Source organism: Palaemon carinicauda, chromosome 21 (assembly GCF_036898095.1).
Source record: "Palaemon carinicauda isolate YSFRI2023 chromosome 21, ASM3689809v2, whole genome shotgun sequence".
In the NCBI taxonomy this organism is placed as follows: Eukaryota; Metazoa; Arthropoda; class Malacostraca; order Decapoda; family Palaemonidae; genus Palaemon; species Palaemon carinicauda.
Window position 1 is genome coordinate 7001211 of NC_090745.1, and position 24660 is coordinate 7025870.

Here is a 24660-nt window from a genome sequence, read left to right on the forward strand (position 1 = left end):
CAAGGAATCATTCCCGTTTTCTGTTCTTCAGTTCATCTCTGCCGGCCGGATCGCTAACACGTTGGTCCGTCATTAAGTGTTTCTTCACTTTCCCTGTTTGCTGTACCAGTCTGCTATTTGGTGAAGTACACTGATTTGGGGATTTGGCAATCGTGTTTTTGTTATTTCTTTGCTTTTTTGCTGTTATCATTGAGTGATAAAATTCAATTCCGTGTTTGTGCGAATGAGGAATGTAAGGTGGTGAGATTACCGAAAATGGCAGTAGATCCTCACACCGTGTTTGAATTGTAGGGGTTTTGAATGTGCCCTTAATAATAGGTGCGGGGAATGTAAGGTTTTGGATGAAAAGGATTGGTTGATTATGAAGCGCTATGTGCGTAAACTAGAGCTCGATAGAGTTAGGAGAGCTTCTAGGTCTAAATCTAAGTCTATTAGTGGAAAGGAAGACGAACTTAGTGTAGATTTATCCTTTGAGCCTATAATTAATTCCTCTTTTGGAAGTTGATCCTTCCCTTGAGTTAGTAACTCCTGCCCCTTTTACAGGATCCGTTTCTGCAGATGACCCTCGGTACGCTAGGATGGCTGCCGAGTTGAAGGCCATTCAAGAACAACTTGCGGCCTTTAAAGGTAAGAATAGTGAAAGTTATTTTAGTGCTTTTGAAAGTGCAGTGGAGGTGGCGACTGATCGAACCTGTCATTACCCTAGGCCTAAACCTCTACCAAGCTCCCAGGACCAAGGGAGAAGGTACGTCGACAACCGAAAGGGGGTGAGAGGTACATACCTTCGGTCAGCCTTTGCCTCAGACAGTCTTGTTGCCGATTCCCACGCTGTTCTTGACCGTTACGAAAAAGATGTGTCGGATGTGTTAATTTCTTCTCCAAATTCTCCCAGACGTAAATGGAAGTTTGAAGCGTCAAGACCTACTAAGAGGAGGTGGAACCGCGACGAACTGTCTCGTTCTTTCTTTCCTGGTTCTAGCAGTCATGAACCTTGTCCGTCGGAGGACGATTTCGACTCCGTACCTGTGAAAAGGACGAAGTCTAAGCCACCAAGTCAGGATATTACAGCTGAAGATCCTTCCCCTTCTACGAGTGTTATTCGTCAGCCCTCTCCTTTGGGACCGCAATACCCAGCAGAAGTTGCTAAATCCTTTATGTCTGTCATGCAGGAACAACTTTTTACGTTAGTGCAAGCATTTAGCCGCCCTCATGCCCAGTCTGATAGACGTAAAGACGACTCTTTGCCTATTAAAAAGTCAACTTCTTAGAGGGAACGGAGTTCTTCTCCTAAGGAAACCTTACTCTCTTCGTCGAAGACACGACAACGTTCTGCTTCCTCTACTCCTCGGCACCAGGACGATACCTCCTCTCTCTCTCGGCGCCAGGACGATAACGATATACTTGCGCAGGACGATACCTCCTCTCGTCGCCAGGACGATACCGCCTCTCGTTCTCGACGCCAGGACGATGCCGCCTCTCATTCACGACGCCAGAATGATACCACCTCTCGTTCACGATGCCAGGACGATACCGCCTCTCGTTCACGACACCAGGACGCTACCGCCTCTCGTTCACGACGCCAGAACGATACCCCCTCTCGTTCTCGACGCCAGGACGACTCTGCCTCTCGCTCTCGGCGCCAGGACGATACCAGCCTGCTTCCTCAGGACGATACTGCCTCTCGTTCCAAGGATTCTTCTAGCGCTCGGCGCCAGGACGATTCCTCTTTCCGGCGCCAGGACGACACCTACGCTCGGCGCCAGGACGCAAGCCCTCTTTTGCAGGACGATTCCTTTGATTTGCCTTTGTTTCTAAGGAGCCTTCTTCTCGTTCGAAGGATGTTGCAGATGTGGATCAGGACCTCGAGGAGGTCTCTGATGACGATGATAAACCTGCTGACGCTGCCGGAGATTACAAAGTTCTCTCTCGCTCTCTTCTGGAACTTAATGGAGAGGAATTTCAACCTGCTGCTCCGCAATCTCCTCAATCCCAATTTAACAGAAAGGCCAAGAAACAATCGGCCTTCATCAAGATGAAGCTGTCGTTTTCCGCAAAGAAGGCTCTTGCGAAGATTGATGACTGGATGAAGGAACGGAGACAAGCAGTTAAGACTTCCTTCTCGTTTCCACCACCTCGTCTTGCTTCAAAGGCTGGTATGTGGTATGAAACTGGGGAACCTTTGGGTCTGGGAGTTCCTTCCTCCTAAAAGGGTGATTTCTCTGGCTTAGTGGACTCGGCTAGAAGGCATGCTCTCAACTCAGCCAAGGTCATGTGGTCGATGTCGGAGCTGGATCATCTCGTCAAAGGTATTTTTAGAGCCTTTGAGGTTTTTAGTTTTCTAGACTGGTCGCTAGGGACTCTGGCAAGGAAGACTGACCAGATGGAAGGAACTCGAGACCTAACCAGTATTATGTCCTGTATGGACAAGGCCCTCAGAGATGGGGCGAATGAGTTGGCTTCGCTGTTCTCATCTGGAATCCTAAAGAAGAGGGCCCTGCTTTGCTCTTTTACTTCAAGGTCTGTTACCATTGCGCAGAAGTCTGAGCTTCTTTACGCCCCCCTGATCTCAACATTTTTTTCCCCGAGACCCTGGTGAGAGACATTACGCTTTCGCTGGCCCAAAAAGCCACCCAAGACCTATTATCTCATTCGGCTCGTAAGCCCTTGGCAGCCGCTCCTCCTTCTTCGAAACGGGAGGAAAAGAAATTCTAGCAGCCCTTTCGGGGCAGGGCGACTTCAAAACCAGATTTTAGAGGAAGAAGGCAAGAGTCAGGACCAAGATCGAACCGAGGTTCGTTCAGAGCTCGCTCCAGAAAATGAAGTTCATCTCCTCCAGACAGTAGGTGCAAGACTGTCAGGTTTTTGGCAGTCTTGGAAGAGAAGAAGGGCGGACACCTGGTCCCTCTCAGTCATCAAGGAAGGATACAAGATCCCCTTTCTGAAAAAACCTCCTCTCGCAGATACTCCGCTGGCCTTAGTAGCCCAGTACACAGAAGGCCCTCCTAGACCTAGTCGACCAAATGCTGGACAAGGGAGCGATAGAACCGGTTCGGGATCTATCCTCCCCAGGCTTTTACAATCGCCTGTTTCTAGTGCCCAAGAACTCGGCCGGATGGAGACCCGTCCTGGATGTCAGTTCTCTGAACGTCTTTGTGGAGAAGACGAAGTTCTCCATGGAGAAGACTCGGTCTGTGCTGGCATCAGTACATCCAGGGGACTGGATGGTGTCCCTCGATTTGCAGGACGCGTATTTCCACGTCCCCATCCATCCGACTTCAAGGAAGTACCTGAGATTTGTAATGCAGGGCAAGTGCTTCCAATTCAGAGCACTTTGCTTCGGTCTCAGCACGGCTCCTCAAGTCTTCACCAGGATAATGGCGAATTTGTCAGGCTGGCTGCATCAAGAGGGAATAAGGATATCCTTCTATCTGGACGATTGGCTGATTCGTTCACGATCGAAGGAGAATGTCTGGAGGATTTACGAAAGCCTTTTATGATGGCTCAAGATCTAGGCCTGGTCATCAACAGGGAGAAGTCTCAGATCAAGCCGAATCAGACTATTCTCTATTTGGGGATAGTTCTGAATTCAGTTCTTTTTTGGGCTTCTCCCTCACAGGAAAGACAGACCAAGTGTCTCGAAAAAGTCCGAAGTTTCCTGGACAAGAAGAGGTGCTCAGCGAAGGAGTGGATGAGTTTGCTGGGAACTCTCTCCTCCCTCGAGCAGTTTGTCTCACTGGGTAGACTCCATCTAAGGCCTCTACAGCACTTTCTTTCGAAAACGTGGAACAGAAAGACGCAGGAAGACTTCTTTTCCTTCCCCATTTCAGCAGAAGTCAAGGATCTTCTGAAGTGGTGGCTGGATCCAGCCTTATTGGGGGAAGGGATCTCCTTACACAAGAAGAACCAAGACCTAGTGTTGTTTTCAGACGTGTCAGAGTCAGGTTGGGGGGCAACACTAGGAAGCAAGGAGGTCTCAGGCTCTTGGGAAGGAAATCAGTTGGAATGGCACATCAACAACAAGGAGCTGATGGCCGTTTTTCTGGGGCTAAAGGCCTTCAAAGACTCGGTGTCTGGGAAGATTGTGGAGGTCAACTCAGACAACACCACAGCTCTTGCGTACATCAGAAAACAAGGGGGGACTCACTCTGTCCCTGTTCGAAACAGCAAGGGAGCTCCTTCTTTGGGCAAAGGAGAACAAGGTAGATCTGCTGACGAGGTTTGTACAGGGACAGAGGAATGTGAGGGCGGACATGCTCAGCAGGAAAGGGCAGGTCCTTCCCATAGAATGGACCCTCAACCAACAGGTCTGTCAGTCTCTCTGGAGGCTGTGGGGGAGACCCCTAATAGACCTTTTCACCTCCAACTTGAGCAAGAGGATCCCCATCTATTGCTCCCTGGTTCCGGACAGGGAGGCTATAGCAGTGGACGCCTTTTTGATGGACTGGACGGGGATGGACACATATGCCTTTCCCTCGTTCAAGATCATCAACCTGGTAGTCAGGAAATTCGCCCTCCTCGATTCTGGATGAATGATCCTAGTAGCCCCTTCCTGGCCAACCAGGGAATGGTTCACGGAGGTGGTGGACATGTTGATGGACTTTCCAAGAAGCCTTCCTGCAAGTCCAAAGCTGCTCAGACAACCCCCCTTCAAGAGGTATCATCAAAACCCCCTCCCTCTCAATCTGACTGCCTTCAGACAATCGAGAAGCTCGTCAGAACGAGAGGATTTTCAGCGCAAGCTGCGAAAGCTATCGCCAGAGCGAGGAGGGTCTCTTCACAGAGTGTCTTATTAGTCCAAGTGGGAGACTTTTAGAGCTTGGTGTAGGAAGCATAAAGTTTCCTCATCCACTACCTCTGTGAGCCAGATTGCCGATTTTTTGTTGTACCTCAGGCAGGACGCTAAGCTGGCTGTGTCCACAATCAAAGGGTACAAAAGCATGCTCGCTTCAGTCTATCGGCATAGAGGCTTGGACTTGTCTCACGATAAGGACTTACATGACCTCTTAAAGTCTTTTGAGACAACCAAACGGGTCCAGTTAAAGCCCCCTTCTTGGAACCTTGATGTGGTTCTTAAATTTCTGTGGACCAAGAGATTTGAGCCCATCTCACAAGCTCCTCTTAGGGAGGTTACAAAGAAAACCCTCTTCCTTTTGGCCTTAGCAACAGCTAAAAGGGTCAGTGAAGTCCATGCAATTGAAAAGCAGGTAGGCTTCAATCTGAATGGGGCAGTTTGTGCCTTAAGAATGGATTTCCTCGCCAAGAACGAGAACCCTTCAAAGCCCTGGCCAAGGACCTTTGAGGTTCCTAACTTGACTAACCTAGTAGGTCAAGAACAAGAGAGGCTCCTCTGTCCAGTCAGAGCCCTCAAGGCCTACTTGTCTCACACTAAAAATGTGAGAGGCTCTTCTAGCTCCTTGTGGTGGTCGGTGAAAGATCCTCAGAAGCCCCTTTCGAAGAACGCTTTGTCTTTTCCTGAGGGAAGTTATAAGGGAAGCGCATCTCTTGTGTGAGGAGGAACACTTCGGCCTTTTAAAAGTGCAGGCTCACGAAGTGAGAGCCATTGCGACCTTGCTTGCTTACCGCAAAAACATGTCGGTCAGACAAATTATGGATAAGACGTTCTGGAGGAGCAACTCTGTGTTCGCCTCTCATTACCTCAGAGAGGTGAGAGTGGATTATGAGAAATGCTATACCTTGGGCCCATACGTAGCTACGGCTTCTGTATTAGGCAAAGGAGTTACTACCTCTCTTCAACCTTAGCTTTGTATGCTTGTGTGTGGGTTGGTGTTTTTAATGGTTGTCTGAGGACGTCGACTTGTGTACAGTCACCTCAGTCTAGTTAGATAATTGATATCTAATTTGCAAAGGTTAGGTGGTTGGTTTTGGTAAGGTTGCAGTTTTTAATATATGGGCAATAGGTAGTCCTGAAGTCTAGTCAGATTGTTGGTCTCACCCCGTTGACAGACTCAATTGAGTGTTTTCAGCACTGCAGGTCACATCCTGGCTGACACTCCTAAGGGAAAGCGACTCAAGAGGCAGGAACCTTTGAAGTCAGCTACCTTAGCAGGTAAGGAATCAAGGTGTTTTTTTATCCTACAACTTTTTTGGTTGTTTCCGCAACGATGTTTACTGTCTATCACCCTCCTCCAAGTGTGTTAATCAGCTATATATATATAACTGCCAGGTAAGTTCTATTCATAAAAATGGAGTTTTTATGATAAAACAGTTTTATGAATACTTACCTGGCAGTTATATATATTCTAAGGCCTACCCACCTCCCCTCAGGAGACAGGTCGGGCATAGATGAACTGAAGAACAGAAAACGGGAATGATTCCTTGTACCACCCTGTAAGGGTTGTTAACCACCTAACAGCCCAACCACCTCAAGGCGGTTGCCACGCTTTGAAAAATAATGCCGAAAGTAGAGACATTAGCTATATATATATAACTGCCAGGTAAGTAAGTATTCATAAAACTTTGTTATATCATAAAAACTCCATTTTTTGTCTTTTTACCATTATGAATAAGATAAATAATGTTGAGAAAGGCCTCATTAGCTTGTGTTAGTGATTTCATTGGTCTCCATAGGGAGTAGCTAAATTCTGTTTCTCCTACTGATTGCCATGGCTTAAGAGCTTTGGACTTTGCCTCTGAATCAGGCTGTGTGCAAATCCTAAGTGAAGCTACTCACAGGTTTGGAAACTGTCTGGACCTAGTAGACGCTGACTCCTCTGGCATTGATAATGAGGTTGGTTCTCCACTTTGGACATTTCATCATGCCTTAATTTTACTAGTATTGAAGACTGAGCAGCTTGTCCCTTATGTGTCATACTCTTGCAAGATTTGTAAAAATCTCAAGCAAACTGGAAAGGGATTTTGAGTGATTTTTTATTTTATTTTTTTTTTAACTTTAACTGGTCACAGTTGTATAATAGCGTTGAGCATCATGATTTTTAGAATGAGAATCTGGCCAATATAATTGGTAGGCATATCCCTTTTTTATGTGCTAAAGTACCAAATGAAAGACAAACCCTGGTTCAACTATTATTGTAGATGTGCTTATTTGTTGAAGGTTAACAGATCAGATTTGACGTTGAATAACTATACTCGTCCAAGAATTGTTGCTCAAAAAGTGTAGGATTCAACTGAAAAGGAATAGAATTTAACCATAAATGAAACACTTTGATACAACCCAAGAACATAAATCTGCACATAGTGGTTTAGATGCAACAGTTCCTCCTTTATTTACAGCAGATGGCTCTTATCACTCACTGTCCAAGGGAAAAGGCAACCCTTTTAGCTAATGTGTTTGATAGTAAGCAGAGCAATGTGAATCTTGATCTCCTCATTCCTGTTTCCTGAGGATAAATAAACTTGTTTAGCTTTTTGCTATCATGAAATTAAAGCTCTCTTGATGGACCTTGATAGACCTTGATGCTTATAGAAGTGTAGACCCAAATGATATTTTGCATTTGCTTTTTTTTTTTTTTTTTTTTTTTTTTTTTTAAAGACTGCAGATTTCTTAGCACCTAAGTTATCTTATTTTCTGCAAGTTAACAAGAGGAGGTTCTTTATGCACTTGTTGGTGAATCTATAATGTTACTCCATTATGTAAATGCGTTTGTGGTAGTTCAAGTCCAGCTGATTACCTCCGAATTTCCATAACTTATATTATCTAAAGTTTTTGAATGTCTGTTGGCAAAACCTATGAATAGGTTTGCTCAAGATAATCTTCTGTACCCTAGTTTTCAGTTTGATTTTTATAAAGGCCTTGGAGCATGTGATGCCCTTCTTAAAATTTCTAATGCTATACAGTAATCCCTTGATTGTGGTCAAGGAGTTTATGATTGGCCTAGATTTTAGTGCTGCCTTTAACTGTGTTCATCATAAGGACTTTGTTTTCAAATTCAAACAGTAGGGAGTGATTGGGTGTTTTCTTAGTATCATTATTGAATTTTTAAGTAATAGATTGCAGAGCTTTTGTTAATGGGCATTATCGTGTAGGAAAGTGATATCTGCTGTTCCTCAGGGTAGTATTCTTGGCCCATATATTTTCATATTACAGTGTATATACACATGATAGTTAGGCATATCTGGTTTTCCTCAGGGTAGCTTTCTTGGCCCGTTACTTTTCATTCTATATTCACATGACATATGGTTTGGCCTAGAAAACAAGCTTGATGCATATGCAGATCATTCTATCTCCTGAATGTAGATCTGGGGTTGCTGAATCTATTAATAGAGATCTAGCTAAAAAATTAGTGCATGGTACAAGTTCTGGGGCATGAAGTAGAACCATAACAAAACTCTAAATGTAATTGCATTTATAATGTTTTTTTCATCTCCCTATGATTCTTCAAAATTTTAGGTGTGAATCTTGATAGCAAATTTACTTTTGAGAAACCTATAGGTCAGTCTCTTTAATTGCACAAAAAATATTGGCTTATTGAGTCTTGTAAGTTATATCAGTCTAATTTGAAGTGTTTTAATTCTTTCATTCTAGCTTGTTTCGAGTATTGGTTTCCTGTATGGTCTTCAGCTGCTGATTCTCATCTTAATTTGTTGGACGGGAACTTAGTTTATTAAATTTCTTATTCCTGAGCTAGATATTAATCTCTAGCACAGTCATTCTATTAGTTCATTATGCATGTTGCATAAGATTTTTCATAATTCTGACCATCCTTTGCATTCAGATCTTCCCGAACAGTACCATCCTGTTTGTAATACCAGGTATGCAGCAGACATAGGTCCAAGTACAAGTACTTGGCCTAGGCCTTAAGTATGAAATTTTTAGTACTTGTACTAGTTTTTAAAATTCAATGTACTTGGCCAAAAAGTTCTTGAATAAGCAAGTCTTTTTTTAAGTACATTACACACTTAGTAGGCTGTATTGCATAACTAATCGTAAAACATCAAATGCACCGTTAGTGACAATAACTTGACTGTGTAGTTTTTGTTATAATGAATTATGTATGTCAATAATAAAGATCCATCAAGTTTGATTAAAATCATTCAACATCTGTGTCTCAACAAAATATCAGTCAAATTTTGTGCTATCAGTTCCTGAGTGAACCTACGGCAACCTGTTCTCTTCCTGTCTGTATCTGCATTCATCATGATCGGTTCTGTAGTATACAGTGTTTAGCCTTTCAGTTGCCATCATTTATAGCAGTGCTAGTGTCATGGCATCACCCAAGGACTCTGGTATATGGAGCCACATCGTTGCCAGAGGATACCTCTGGCATATTCAAGGCAATCTGCAAGGAATGTGCTTGTGGTTTATCCTGCTCCAGAAAAGTTTGAATGGTGCACCAAAGCGTGGCACTTATAACCAAAACATTCTAAATATGCTAGAAATTTTTGAGCCATTTGAGGAGACCACCGATTGTGCCCAAAGACAGAACTGTTTCCTTTAGCCGAGTCTTTTCATGTGCACGAGGGCTCACGTTTCACCTGGAGAAAATGCAATCTAAGTATAACAGTGGTTTGGTATTTGGATTGAAGAGGTCATTACAGAAACGCTAACAGGTATATGAAGAATGGAAAATATATGAAATGGCAACCATTCTTGATCCAAGATTTAAATTTGATTGGGGTTCTAAAGGAGAGGAAAAGCTAAATCTATTGTCATAACCACAGTTCGGTTTATGTCCAAAGATTTTACAGCTCATGCAACCATGGATCCTGTCTCAGACCATACAGAAGGTACACCGAGACCTAGGCCTAGTTCAACTGAATAAAAAAAGAAACTGTTTAGTTTTATGGATAACAGTTTGATAATCAACACATATAACACTGATTCAAGAGTCTATTTATATTGAATTTAAAAGATACCTGGGTCAGCTATGCATTTCAGAAGAGATGTGGTAACTTACTGGAAAGACCACAGAGAAAACTTTTCAACTCTTGCTAAGATGGCACAAAAGTACCTATCAGTCCCTGCTTCTGCCCCAGTAGAAAGGATTTTCATTATTGCAGGAAATTTATTTTGCTCAGTCAGATGTTGCCTGACAAGAATTTTAAATGTGATGTTTGTAAAATGCAATGATAAATCCTACAAGTAGATAATAGAGAAATGGTACTAATCATATCAGAGAGAAATATAATTTTGTTTAGAACTTGTCTGAGAAGAATAATTTTGCTTAAAGTACTTTTGAAGAACATAATTTTGTTTAAATTATTCTGAACAGATCACATACTTTTTTTTATCTTTTGAGATGAAAATCTACTTGTATCAGCGTGATAAGTATAGTATTGTAAATAAGTATAGTATTGTAAAATTCAATTGTAAAAAAAATTCCATAGCCTTTTGATAACTACTTCATTAAATCCTATGAATAGTATCGCTTCACCTCCTTTTGACCCTATGGGTTAAGGTTCACCGACATAGTGTGAGAACTACTCGGGGATATCCTTTTGGAAGGCTTCTCTTTATAAAGACTGTTACAGTATAACACCCAATTTTCTCTAGATAATTTGCATGCAAAGTTAATTAGATATTTGCTACGATTTTAAATCAAACATATCACAGATGATAATAGGAAATCTGCGGAAATCTATTTGTACGTACAAGTACATTGTCAAGTACTTGGGCTTGGACTTAAGTCTCGGGCAAATCTTCTGTACTTGTAATTACTCTTTTTCTCATTTCTTGTGTACAGTCTCATGTGCTTAGACCCATTCCTGGTATGCAGTTAATTTTAAGTCATTGCCTTGTCCATCATGAAGCTCAATACTACACAATATTCTGGAAGTTGTATTCCAGCGGTGATGTTGTGGAATGATCTTCCTAATCAGGTAGTTTAATCGATAGAACTTCAGAAGTTCAAAAATTGTAGTGAATATAATCATGTTGAACAGGCTGTTTGTCTTTTAAGTTTATTTATGAAAGAGCTATTTTAATGTTAATGTTTTTGAAATGTTAATTATTCATATTACTTCTCTTGTAGTTTTTTTTATTTATTTTCTTTGCTCACTGGGCCTTTTTCCCTGTTAGAGCCCTTGGCCTTATAGCATCCTGCCTTCCAACTAACGTTGTAGCTTGGCTAATATCAACAACAACAATATTAGCCCAACATTATCAAGTTATAGCTTAAGACTCCTCAATGAAATTCAAAGTGATGTAGAAGTAACTATGAAATGCTAGTGATTTAATTCCATTACTTTTTCTACAGGATTATGCTACCAGTCCTTGGTAATTGGATGAACTTGTTCTTGCATCAAACTACTAAGGGAAGTAGGCAGATGATGCTGTTGATGGAACAGATGAAAGTATTATAAAACCTATGAAGTGTAGAGCCAGATTCCAGCGATTAATAGATGCTGTTGATATAATTTCTGGAAAGAAGAGTGGAAATTGCAAGCAAGGTTACTTATGCCCTAGACCCACTAAAATTTGTAAAGGTTAGTCTACAGGTTTGGACAGTATGCATAAGGTCTCAAAATAAGTATTTCTTTTGCTAATCATCTGGTAGGTTTTCCTATATCAAATCAAGCACTAAATGATGTTATGAGCAGAGACGGGAAGTGTATATAGTCTTGACCAACAAACGGGTTAGAAAACTAGTAAAAGCAATTATGATACATTCCACAGTGTTTGTAATAAAACTCTGGGCACTTTTCATATGCTGGCAAAATGCTTTAATAAGATGTCAATTTAGTTTTATGACAATACAAAGTAATAGTGGCCAATTTAGTATTATTAATAGGATGGTTTAACTTGCAAAACCCTTGAAAAAAAAAATTTTCATCAGATTCACATAAGTTGTTTTGATATTTAAATTTAAAAATGGATTGATGATAATTGATAGGAATCTCATTGTCCCTGCTCGATGATTAATTTTTGTCGAATGTAATATTAATGCTGTATTAGAATTCAAAATAATGACATGGGTCTTGAGTAGATTACAATGTTGTGGTTTTATATAACCTATACGAATTTATTACAGGTTCTTTTTGCTACATTAATACTAGCAGCTGACTTTAGTATAAGAAATAGCGGACCATTTTCCTGAAAAGTAAGTCGGGTAGACTTTCTTTTTTTGTCATTCTTTTTCTGTTTCTCTTTAGGAAGTTTCTTTGCATTAGTGGTTAAATATATTTTTCCTCTTGATTATAACACAGAAATAAGGTTTCTGCTAATAAGAAAACCTTTACCTCTTGATAATAGGAACAAGTTTCTTTTAAATTACTAAAGCTTGATGATGTAGTGGTTGTACGGTGGCTTCATTAATTTTCTAGTACCTTATATGTAAAGAGCAAACAGGTGTTAGTGTACTGGAATCAATGAAGCCAACTTGCCACAAAATTTTTTTATTAAACTGGTGTAGACTTATGATAAATTATCAGTTGCCGTTCCTTACATGTGAATATTTTTTATCCATAATTGTTTTTAAATCCATAAATTTTCAGTGTAGGATTTGTATTAAAAATTAGTAAACTTTTAAGACTTTTAATTTTAGAAATTGCCATGGTTTACATCTAAATTATTTTATTCAAAATGTCATTAAATTTCACTGAAACCAGGAGGAGTTAAGATACTGGTGGCATTTAGAGGAATTGGGTTTTCCCCAAGTAGGATGGAAGCAACACAGAAGAGCTGGCAGAAGTTATGTGCCTATATAACAGTGGAAAGCAACACTTTGATCCTCTTCATTTACTTTATTTACATCATCATAAAGGAAACTTCGGTCAAATTCTAGTGAAAAGCACTACCACCAACAAGACTTTAAAAAGATGAGACTACCAGCACCAATTTAGTATAGGATGCAGAAAATCTGAAGTGACCAGTATTGGAGTTGATCATCGTGTAGAGAACTCATGAATTAGCCAACAGCAGATCATTTAGACAAGCAATACTCTAGCAGAAAACACATCCAGCATGCTAGTGGTATGCAGCACCTCGGAGGATGTCACTATTCCATTGAGAAAAATTATACGGCGCACAAAGCGGTCGGCGATCTAGAAGGACACATTTGGAGGTGGTAAGCAAACCTTGCTTGAGAAATCAGGTTCCTGAAGATGGAAAAGTAGAAGAGACATATTTAATAATTTCCTCCATTCCAGCAGGACTAAGGTCATTACAGTTACTTGAGATCATTCCAGTGTGATGCAGTATTTGGGAAGCCAGTAGAAGTAACCCATAAAAAATTACAGTAGATCCATCAGGCATTGTAGATGTATGCAGAATATTTGAAAAGGTCCGGATCATAACAAATTGTATGAAGCATCTTGAGGAATACTTTTGCGAAGATGGTTAAAGATGCATTGATCCCAAAAACATTGCAGTTGGAAGTAGCCCTTGAAAAGATGGTAGTAGGTAGGTCATTAACCCTCTTTCCGTAATTCTAGAAGACACAAGTGCAGATGAAAAACGGTGAAAGTCTGGACGACAGCAGCTTATGGTATCCAATTCATCAGGTTGCAACACTTGAAGTTATGATAATTATGCATAATTTTAGTGGCATTGAGGCAAGCGGGAAATTTCTAGCATCAATTCCTGCTGTAGTCGGAGATAGGAAGCATTTTATAAATGGCAGTTGACCTCATCACACTTGGTATTTGGGTAGTGGAATGCAAGCTGGCAGGAATCACTTGAAAACTAAATGCAGAACATTAAGAAAGGGTGGTAATTGATAACTAGAGCAGCATTCCATTGTGATTCAGCAATAATTGTATATATTGATAGAAATCTACAAAACATTCAGCATTATGCAAATACTTAAGGTATTATTCCAGTGAGGTGAAGCAGATCTGTGGAATCCTCGATGGAGAGGTTAATCAGCAAGTTGGAAGCACGTTATTGCTGCCAACAGGAAGAATATTCTTAAGAGACTTCCATCCAGCCACATCATTACTCTGAAATGAAGGACTTAGAGATGGAGGTTTTGAAGCAAATCCAAGTGAAAATCAGAACAAAACTAAGTGGGCAGTAGTAAAACTAAGACAGGGCTCTGTGGTCCAGATCACAGGTAAGTTACACACAGCAGCTGCAGAATTGTCGCAATACGAGTGTCTCCAAGGGTAGCATGTCCTGGCAACACCAACAGGTAAAGTTAAAATAGAAAGTTAAAATAGTACATACAATAAAATACAAAATGTATTCAAATGATACAAAGTTAACTTGTTCTATTGGACAAAAAAAAAGCAAAGTGGATTAAAAATATTCAAGTTTATAAATGAAAAATTAATTACATATACCCGAATTTTACTGAAATTGTATGAAAAATGTTGAGCAACAAAATTAAAATACTCCAGTTTTATTTATATTTAACCAACTATTTTTCTTACATATGCTGGTGAAAGAAGGAAACTTACAACATTGATTAATTTACATTGGTTTTTTCATGAATAGCCAGAAATGTAAAAAAAAAATGGCGCACTAGTGAATGGTTTTTGCACATAAGAAAAAGAATATGCTCGCTGTAAGTGAATATGCTCGCTGTAATTGATGAAAATGATTTAGGTAATTTTATATTGTCCATGGCTTTTTTAACTGGTGAAATCCACATTTTATATGAATTTCATTAATTAATAGAAAATTGACACTAGTATTATACTAATCACCTTTACTTTTTTTATCCTAGGATTATTTTCATACAAAATCTTGGCTTTCCAACAATCATTACCGCAATTGATAAGACAACCCTTTTGTTAGCAAAAATTAATATTTTTGTATTTTTTTTTTTTTTTTGACTAAATAAAAAAAAAAAAAAATATCGAGTAGGAAAAACGCATCCTTTCAACACCTAAGTTAGGTGTTTGCAAATTCCTTTTTACATGAAGAATTACAGCTTGCCCTTGTTAGTTAATCATCTTCAGAGTACAATAACGGGATGAATCAGTTTGCATCTCTAATCATTGTTTTCACAGAAGTTATTCTCCGCCATTGATTATCTTCTCGAAGTTTCTCACACATCAGGCCTGGAAATAATACAAAGTCTCAACTTCCATTGCACTAATTGCTTAAAAATTGTACTTGAACAATCATTTCACTCCTATTGTGAAATTAAAAGTAATTACACCCTGTTGTCTCGGAAAAATAATGTTAGTCAATGTATATTATGAAAGCATCTCTCTCAAAGTCTCCAAAGAATATTGCATGTCAAGTTGAATTGCAATGGCTAAAGTTTGTGGAATTTTTAACCCTCGGGACAATTCTAATTGCACTTTCAGTAATTAAATATGTTTAGACTTAAAGTGCAATTAGAATTGTCCCCGAGGGTTAAAAATTCCACAAACCTTAGCCATTGCAATTCAACTTGACATGCAATAATCTTTGGAGACTTCGAGAGAGATGCTTTCATAGAGAGATGCTTTCATAATATACATTGACTAACATTATTTTTCCTTGCGTGATATTTTCCAAAGACACTTATGACAGAAGCTCTATCTATAATTTTCTAGATTATTTTCTTTATTTCAACTGAGAAACTACAATTTCTGTCCCTTTCTTTTGCATGTTATTGTAAAGTTAGTGGCACAGAATATTTCTTTGGGAAATTCAAAGCCAATGTTTATACATCTGCAATATTCTAAAGCACCATTTCTAGATAATTAGTTACAATAATAAAAATTGGGGTCTGACCACTAAACATGAAAACGATGAGTGTTGTTTTACCATCACTACTTCATATTGTAAGTGGACCTGATTGTTCGATCTTTCATCGGATTTTCTTTTAGACTTTGTATTATCATCATGAATGTTAAATACATATATGACAACTAAATTCTGATTAAATATCTTCTATCTTCACTGCACAATACACTTTGCACTAACAAATTCAGTTATCTACCAATATATTTCTTTAACACTAACAAATTAATTTACCTACAACTTTCTGTCAAGTTAAAAATCTGTCTCAAAATTCTCAAGCAGCAGCACTGATAAGTGATAAAGGGTCATCATCTTACCTTTTTAGCCAATTTCCAATTTTAATTTCTTCTTACGTTCTCGTAAACTCTTAATCCATCCGCAGCTTTTCTATATCAGCTTCCTAATATAAACATCACTTTTGCTGGCTTCAGGTACGTAGTCTTCATTTACAGTTAGTCTAACAGGAACGTTTAATCTTGACTATTATTAATCTCATCATACAATGAGCAAGTAGTTTGTTTCTGTCACAAAAGTAAGCTGCTGCAATTAAAAGGTTTTTGTCAGTATTTCAAAATTCTATCAAGTATATGTAGTTAACACCCTTCCCAACTCATCAGTCAGGGGATTCTAAAAGTATAGATGTATAATTATGCCTCTTTTAACACTTTTGTAGAGAAGGTGAACAGTCAAAACTGTTATAGTCATTACTGTAGAAAACTATCAAAACCAGGGCACACCGTGAGGTGAGGATTGAATCCTTGTGACTGGACGTGCCCATCACCTATTGAACATGGAGAAAATTTAATTATCCTTGATTTATTGAATTAATGTTTAGCTGTAATGTCAATGCCACTTATCAATCTAATTCAAAATATCCTAAAAGTATTTCAATTGCATGAATCAGTCTGCCCTTTTCTAACGTTCATTCTTCTCTACGTATTTTTCTTCACCTTATGGAAGAGCACAGTCCAAAGAAACTGGTGTCATTCATACAGAATTTGATATATCTAATTGTAAATTTATTCTGCTATATTTTTCTCTTGCATAAACATTTTGTTACCCATTTCACATGACCAGCAGACATCTTTGCCTCGTTAGGCAAACAAGTCCAGTTCATTTTATGTATAAGAGGTAATACTATGTTAACCAGTAACCTTTGCCTGAATTGAGTAAGAACTAGGGCTTAACTTTTAATATCATACCCATCTAAATTTCCCTCCAAACGTAACTGTAAGCGAAATCGTTTGCCTTCAAAATGAACGAATTTAGTATTCATAATAAATATTGGAGAAAAGATCTGGAAATGCATGAAACAATATCAAGGATTAAAATGCAACTGACTGGTGCATAAAAAAAAATTCTTTTGACAATATTTTTTTTTAGTTAGAAAAATTACCATTTCACTAGTAACCAGTAAAGCCCCCTTTTTTTTCTTTTTTTTTTCTTTTTTTACGCTGAAGACAGCAGAAATGTTGACAGCAGGAAATACTAGTATTACAATTAAAGTTATTCAATTGAAATACTAGTATTGCAATTGAAAGTTATTTAATTTTTCTAATAAGTTTGGCACCATGTAATATGAATTTCACTATAATATACTATTACCAGCATGCCGTTGTGGAGAAAATTCAACTTTGTACAATATTCAACATCACTTATTGAAACAAAATAGCAATAATTGGATAAGTATCTTGGAGAATGGTGAACAAGAGAAAAGAAACAAGGAAAAGAGTATGAATATGGAAGCTCAAATAATATGTATGGGGATAAGGAAAAATGATAGTCAAGAGAAAAACTGAAAGTGATTGTTCCAACAATATTTTGCTAATGTTGAAACCTGCATGATATCATTGATAAACAAATACCTGGAAACTTGATGCAATACAACAGAAAAAAAAAATATGTATAAACAACCATCAAGTAATCCATACTGAGGCATCATAGCAGAAACAGGTACTGTATATAGCCAGTGTCATGTAGAATAGACCAAGATGAAAATACAGCTCCATAATATCAAACTTTGATAAGAGATTAATCGGGGGAGGTAATTTAAGAAATATTGCAAAACCCTTTTGAAATAAGCGTGAGCAGCTTCATTGAAGAAATATTTAGTAAATATAGAATGAAAATAGGAAAAATAAGAAACGAGGAAAAGGACCTTGAAAAAATTGAAAGTTACAGAAAAGATATAGGAAACAATTGAAGAAAATAAAATTATTAAGATATATTTATAGAAGGGAATGGCCCCCGCCCCACAGCTTAAATTAGAGATATTTACAATCCTAATAATGAAATAAAGGTTAAACAGGCTCAAAATGAAAGTAAATTTCAGTGGAAAATACATAGATGATGTTTGTGATCTGTCTTGAGATGTTAATGATAACATTTATTTTATGCCCACTATTAGTTAAATTAAGATATAGATACATAAGTGGTTATGTTACAAATTATAGCAGATAGACGGTGAAATACTCGAGACGAGCCATATATCTGAAATAATAGTTTAAAAATACCACAATGGCTTGCCTCAACCAAAGGTATTTTCTTGAACTTATTTTAAGGTTCTAAGAGATGAAATTAAAATTTCAGATTTCCTTAACATGTTTTGTCGTTACAGGAAAAAAATAATTTATATTATCAATTAGTTAATAGAGCACCCACAATGTGCTTTTTGGAGTAAGCATTTAGGAACCAGGCCATTATATCAAAAGTACTTGCTCATAAAATCAAAGTTTTTAAACCAATTTGTATTTTTCCTGACTATACAAATCTGAGGACTTTATTTCAACGAGCTGGGACGGTGGTTAAACTCTCAAGAAAAACTACAGTTGTCTGTTGTGCTGGAGGTAGACTCAGCCCACCCAACAGGTAGAGCAAACTTCATTTTGACCTTTAACCAAGGAGAAATGGGTGTGCATATATTCCACCAATGCTCCCCCTATACAGGAGGATGGGGGAGACACCAAAATGATGAAGAAGTTACCTTATTGCATAGCTTACTGCATTTAACATCAAGTCCACTAACACGATGGCATGACTACTGTACCCCAAGGGAGGGGAAGCAGGAAGAATGACCAGATATTTTTCACATTTCATTCCTAGACTTATGGCATGACTGCTGTTTTAGACAAGATTCTTTTTGTCCTGTGCTGGAGTGGGGGTTACTGCACAACCTGCCAAGAAGCTACCACAGGTCCAAGGGTAAAACTATCAAGGGACTTGTGATTTTACTCATAAAGGTGGTGAGCAGTGAAGGTTGTCTGGCGCCTCTAAATCCCTGCCTTCATCATGTGCACCATGAACAGATTACAGTATTCTTGAGGACTAGGGTAGAGCCGATACCCTTGACTTCGTGAGACTGCGTCCTAGACTCTTTGACCTTAGAATCTCTGAAAGCCATTATATTCTTGGTTATCCATTTCTGAAACATTCCAGTGATGAAGAACAGCCTCAGTTGAGACAGGTGCTTCTATTGGCGTAGAAAAAATAGGAAACCATCCATCAATTGCAGACAGGCTCTGAATGGAGAAATATAAAGTCTATGACACCAATCGCAAGAAATTTCCCACTTTTCCTGGTAGATATTTCCTGGGGATATTTACAGAAATCCAAGCATCTCCTGTGAGGTGCTCCATAGAAGCTTCTCTCTTGGAGAAGTTGGATCGTTGCAAAGTGTGAAGTGATAGGTATAACACTTAGCTGTTATACCTCTCCACATAAGGCTGGCAGAGAAGATTAGGCCATTGGGGTACCTTGGTACCTTGACAAGCTGCATCAGGAAATCTGTAAACAACTTTGTGTGTAGCCACTTGGAAGTAACCAAGATCATCCTGATATTTGGGGTCGTCACCAACAGTATCAAGCAGAAGGGTGGAAAGGTGCAAGTACCCGAGATGTCCCAAGGAAGTTGAAGGGAATCCTCCATCACTGCAGCGAGTAGTAGTGGTGGCTAATGTGCAGCCTTTGAAAACCCTTACCAAGAAATCTCTTCCATGGGTTGGGTTTGGTACAGTGGTGCTGCTCCTCCCACAATACCATGCATAGAAATAGGCTGAAGTCTTGTGAGACTTGGTCCAATTAGTTATTCTGTGCTCCAGTGACCTCTACTTTCTTTTCGATTGGGCTAATAGCACTGGGAAGGTAAACTTAATACTTGTCAAAGATCCATGGTGACTAAAGTAACAATCGCCTAATTTTAAAACCAGAGTAAACTGCGATTAAGCGATTCCCCAATTGCAAAGTGATGCCAAACCTATGGGAAGTGACAATTGTAGAGAACAAGTGTGAGGGTATTTGTCTTGCCAGGAGAGACCAATTAAAATGTTCCTACGAAGACAAAACAATAAGCAAAAGAGTACAAGAAAGCCTCGGTGCTCATGAAGTGGAAATCTTATAGCCTATGCAAGCAACGACAATGATCATAGCCTCCCTTTCTACCAGTAAAGTGCACTGGAAAAGCTGAAATAAAGCAGATGCCAAAAGTTGTGATCTGAAAATCACTAAAAAATATACATGAAGTGTCTGATAGTGAAGTTTGAAACATGAAGCGTCTGATAGTGAAGTTCGAAAAAGTGTGGTGCTGAAAATATATTTATTACCCTCATTGACAGGGAGAGAACATACTGTACTGGGTTATGTTCTTGGCATGTACTCAATGATTGATTGATTGATTGATTGATTGATTATGAGTTATCTGGCATCCTGATGTACTCAATGACTATTCTTCGCCAGAGATAGTAGTGTTTGCAAGCACTACACTAGGTACAAGCATGTGAGCAATGCGTGGCAACTTTGTTCCCGCTGTGAGAATATATTGGTCAAGCATTCCCCCAACACCAAGTACAGGGCAGATAATCGTGCACATGGTGATCATATTCATGGAGTTTGTCCGTGTGATTATTGAGATTGTGGTGATCATGAGCGAAATGATTGTGCGTTTGGTGATTCTGTAGCTAGGGCGAGACAGTTTGCCGTCATCATACTTGAGCTGTTACCTGATCTGTCTCATCCAGTCCTCCTGCTGGGTTATTTTCTCTAAAACTATGAAAGAGGAAGTGGAGGAGTTCAGACCCAATAATCATACACAAGGGTCCAAGTGCTCAGTCTCGTATTACTGTAGAACAAGCAGAGGTAGCAAACAAGTGAACACCTGTACAGTACTGTACACCAAAACATTTTCTTGGGGAAGGAAGCATTCCCAATATGTAACCTCTTGCCTCGTGTAGGGGTCAAGAAGGTACTGGGATCGTCTTCCTTATTAGATGCGTTCCCAAGTGTATGTAGGGTAAGAGCAGTCAGGGAGGTTCCTGTTGTTCAGCTGAGTAAGAGGAACAATCTGAAGATTCTCCTCCACCTCTGGCAGAGTTTTTCATGGCTGCTTTTGTTGATTGTGCGCATGGTGATGGTATAACCAGTAGTAAATGGTATCAAACTTCTTGGGAACATCCCGAGGCAGAAAGTTAACTAAAGTGGCTGTCTATGTCCTAACCAGCAGCACTTTTGCTTGGTTATGCAGACCTAGCACTGAGAGCAGGCATGTACATTAAGTTCCTGTACCTCACACCGAAACTCCTTCCTGTTTGGAGGATTGGATTCCATATAGCACTTCTCCTCTCATGAAACCATGCTGAGGAATCGGTATCTTGTGCATCAGAGATTATCTTCCTCAGAGGGCATCACACCCGAAGGTTCAGCTAAAAGCTAAGGAGATACAAGCAGAAGCATCTACAAAGATCTACAGTCAATTTTTTATAGTGAGGCATATTTGCAGAGACTCGCAGGGGTGTGCCCTTTTAGCTTGGAAAAGTTTCCTGATCGCTGATTGGTTGGACAAGATAATTCTAACCTATCAGCGATCAGAAACTTTTCCAAGCTAAAAGTGCACCCCTGCGAGTCAGTGCAAGTGCGCCTCATTAAAATAAATTGAGTATAGTTGGCACACCCTAATACATGTACTCTCTCTGAACCAAAAGAGATTGAACATCAAGGTACCCTGTACTGCAAAAAAATGGTCGACAATTCCATCCCAACCAGCATTGAGCATGGTCAGCTCAAAAGAGAGTTGTGAGCTCTGAAGTTTCTTCTTGCTATGGAAAAACTCTTAGCTTTTACTTCTACCAGAAATAAAATCGGTCTCGGTAAAACGTGTGCGAACACCCATACAGAGTACCCAGATACCTACATAGGGACATGTGCGCTAATGTTTCATCCCACTTTGGGACAACTCTCTATACTCTGTTAATAAAAGTCTCTGGTGTCACACTCTCTCCCATGGGAAGAGAAACGGTAGGAATCACGTGTATGCCTAACGATCGGTCGTCCTAGACTTCTTCAAATGTGTCTTCTACTTCTTGTTCTCTTGAAGTTCCAACAAGTGAAAGTGACTACAAGAGCACACCCAGGCAATATTTCCTTAGCACCTTACAGGATCATCAGACACTGATAGTGGAGCAGATGACTGCAATAGATTTCATTTCTGAATACAAGCACCAAAATTTGCACACACTTCTTGGGAATTGTCATTTTGATATAACCCGTTTGCCTCCTAAAAACTCATGATGGCAGCCATTTTTAAAGATGGATGCCACTGAATATACAAAAAATTACATTTTGCAATAAAAGAGCAAAGCCTCATCTGAAGCTGCACAGTGCTGTGTAGGGTAAACTAAGTCATTAGCATTTGCACTGACTGCAGCATTCAGACTTGCATCCACACTTGGTCAGCTGCTGGGAAATCTCCGTAATGGATAGAAGCTCAGCCCAAATGATCTTCCACAGACTACCTTGGCCCAGTTCCAGTTTGAAGGAGTCTTAGTTTATAGCTGACTTACTGTTGACTCACTCAAGATGCAGCCCATCTGCTAGGCACATGTTTCAGATGCTGCTTCAGTATTGCTCCAGTTGGAGGAATGGCTTCACGTGGCTTCCGATTTTAAGCAAACATGTCCAACCTCGCATCATTAACACCTTTAGCTATCCTGGCTCTTTCATACATCATGACCACAAACTTCTCCAGTCTCCAGGTATTCATCATCCACTACTGGTGGGTACTAGACGAATTTACTGAAGACCCCGGAAGTTTCATCATAACCATCCCAGGTTTGCCAAGCAGAATACTGAATCACCATTGTAGCCACCGAAGGCATAGATGAAGAGTATACGCTTTGCTCTTTTCTTCAAGAGTACAACAAAAGATGTACAAGATCCACCTCCGAATGAAGAAAACACTCAATTGCTGCAGATCTAGGTCCTGAAGTGTCTTCAAAACATTGACTGTAATAATGATGATGTGTGTTGCTGGCTCTTCTGCCTGCTGCTGTTGCATGCCTGGCATGCACATATACCTGCATGTCACCTAATTCATGACTACATGGTGCAACCCCAGTCAGATGTATATCGTGGTTGCTAACAGTATCTTCCGTCTTGGTAAAAATTATCACATTTGGTGTAGCCACATATGTAATCTCATCAGCCAGAAATTTGTACAGTTTAACTTTGTCCTCATTTTCTCTCGGGAAGTTTCACCAGCTCAAGGGAATTTTGCCCTTCCTTATCACTAAGTTTCACCCAGCATCCTCTCTTTGATCTTGTTTCAGCTTTCAGAATAGACGGCTAGTGGATATCAAAAAATGTTTGTTCTCTTGTACTTGGTAGAGTATGCTTGTATTGTAGGAAGGACATGGAGCATAACATACTCTTGGAACATCTTTCAACTCCATGGGTGCACCCTGTTCATTAACACTTCATCAGCAATAGGTGGTGGTGTTGACATCTGGCTTTGCCTCAGTTGATGTAATTTGGCTCTCAAAAATGGTAGCGAGGAGAGATTTTTGACAGATGTGGAGCTTTCCACCATTGCCGAGGGCAGCAGGATGTAACTGCTTCTCATGACGGAAGAACCCTTTTCAATTCACTTTCTCTCCTCTGGCATGGCAACAACAGATTGGAGAACAGTTGACAGTCTGCCTTCAGCACTTTTTGCTCAAAGAGAATCAACAGATCCTGCTACCTCATACTATGCAACCATGTGGTCGACTTCAGGACCAGCTATAGTCCATCTTCTCACTGCTGATAGGTCTTCAGTCAATCTGATCACACCCCTGTCTGCCTTAATGACAGCATTGGCCTGGTTGTTAGCTTGATCAATAGCCACTGCTAAGAACTGTTAGCTCGATTGTGTACAACAAAGTTTCCAGTCTGAACTTTCCGAGCCACCTGTGGATGCTTCTATTCTAGTGTTATTATGTGTGTGTAATGGATTGGAAGCCACCATACAAAGTTTACATTGTTGGAGGCAAAGTACTATGGTAGCAGCTCAGCCAGTGACTGACAGTACAGGAGGAAATTGGCTTCCCTGAATGATTAGATCATCAAAAAGGATCACCAGTGCCATTGACAGTATCATATACCAAAAATGAAACTATGTAATTTACAGTTAGTGAAGCTCACACCAAGCTTCGATGCCAAGAACCTCTTAATGTTATTCATCTGCCTCATTCGAGTGGTCAGTGTCGGATGCCTTCAGAAGCTTGTACAGACTACATGTTACCTGATGCATCTGGCATGCCCTAGTGATGTTCGAAGCTGTCAGAAATTAATCCTCTTGTTTTTTTGTTTTTTTTTGCAATTTTTATAGTTTGTATATAAAAGATCTAATTTAAGGTTGTTGCTATTCGTAAAATATATGATTTTGATTGTTTATTTCTTTTCTCTGGTAGTTTGTTTATTTTCTTTTCTCACTGGGCTATTTTTCTTATTGGAGCCATTGGGCTTAAAGCATCTTACTTCTCCAAATAGGGTTATAGCTTACCCTGTAATAATAATAGTAATAATAATAATAATAATCCCAGCCTCGACTAGGATCCTGTCCAACAACTGTCCTGGAGTAGAGTTCCAATAGACTTCAGCACAACCACCTCAATATGCAAGACCCTCATTAGTATGACAAACTTTGTCATCCCAATGTAAGGCAGTCACTAGACCTACTTCGCTACTGCATACTTTAGCTGGTCAGCAGCAATGATTGACTCGGACCAGGGTTTAGAGAAACTAACTGATGCTGGGCT

At 39.6% G+C, this 24660-nt stretch overlaps 1 protein-coding gene across 15 annotated transcripts in view; it reads right to left on the reverse strand.

Annotated features, from left to right (window-relative positions):
• The window catches only part of LOC137615176 (uncharacterized), an 851893-nt gene that overhangs the window by 455877 nt on the left and 371356 nt on the right, over nucleotides 1–24660 (reverse strand). For 3 of the 15 annotated variants that reach the window (XR_011039177.1, XR_011039176.1, XR_011039172.1), the window contains 2 exons: nucleotides 15913–16376; nucleotides 12807–14922 (listed from right to left, as the gene is read on the reverse strand). The exons of 7 other annotated variants lie outside the window; for them this stretch is intronic. The gene's annotated coding sequence lies outside the window, so the exon portion shown is untranslated. Of the gene's footprint in view, nucleotides 1–12806; nucleotides 14923–15912; nucleotides 16377–24660 lie in introns of those variants that run through there. 5 more of the 15 variants (XR_011039179.1, XR_011039173.1, XR_011039175.1 and 2 more) reach the window with 4 other exon arrangements.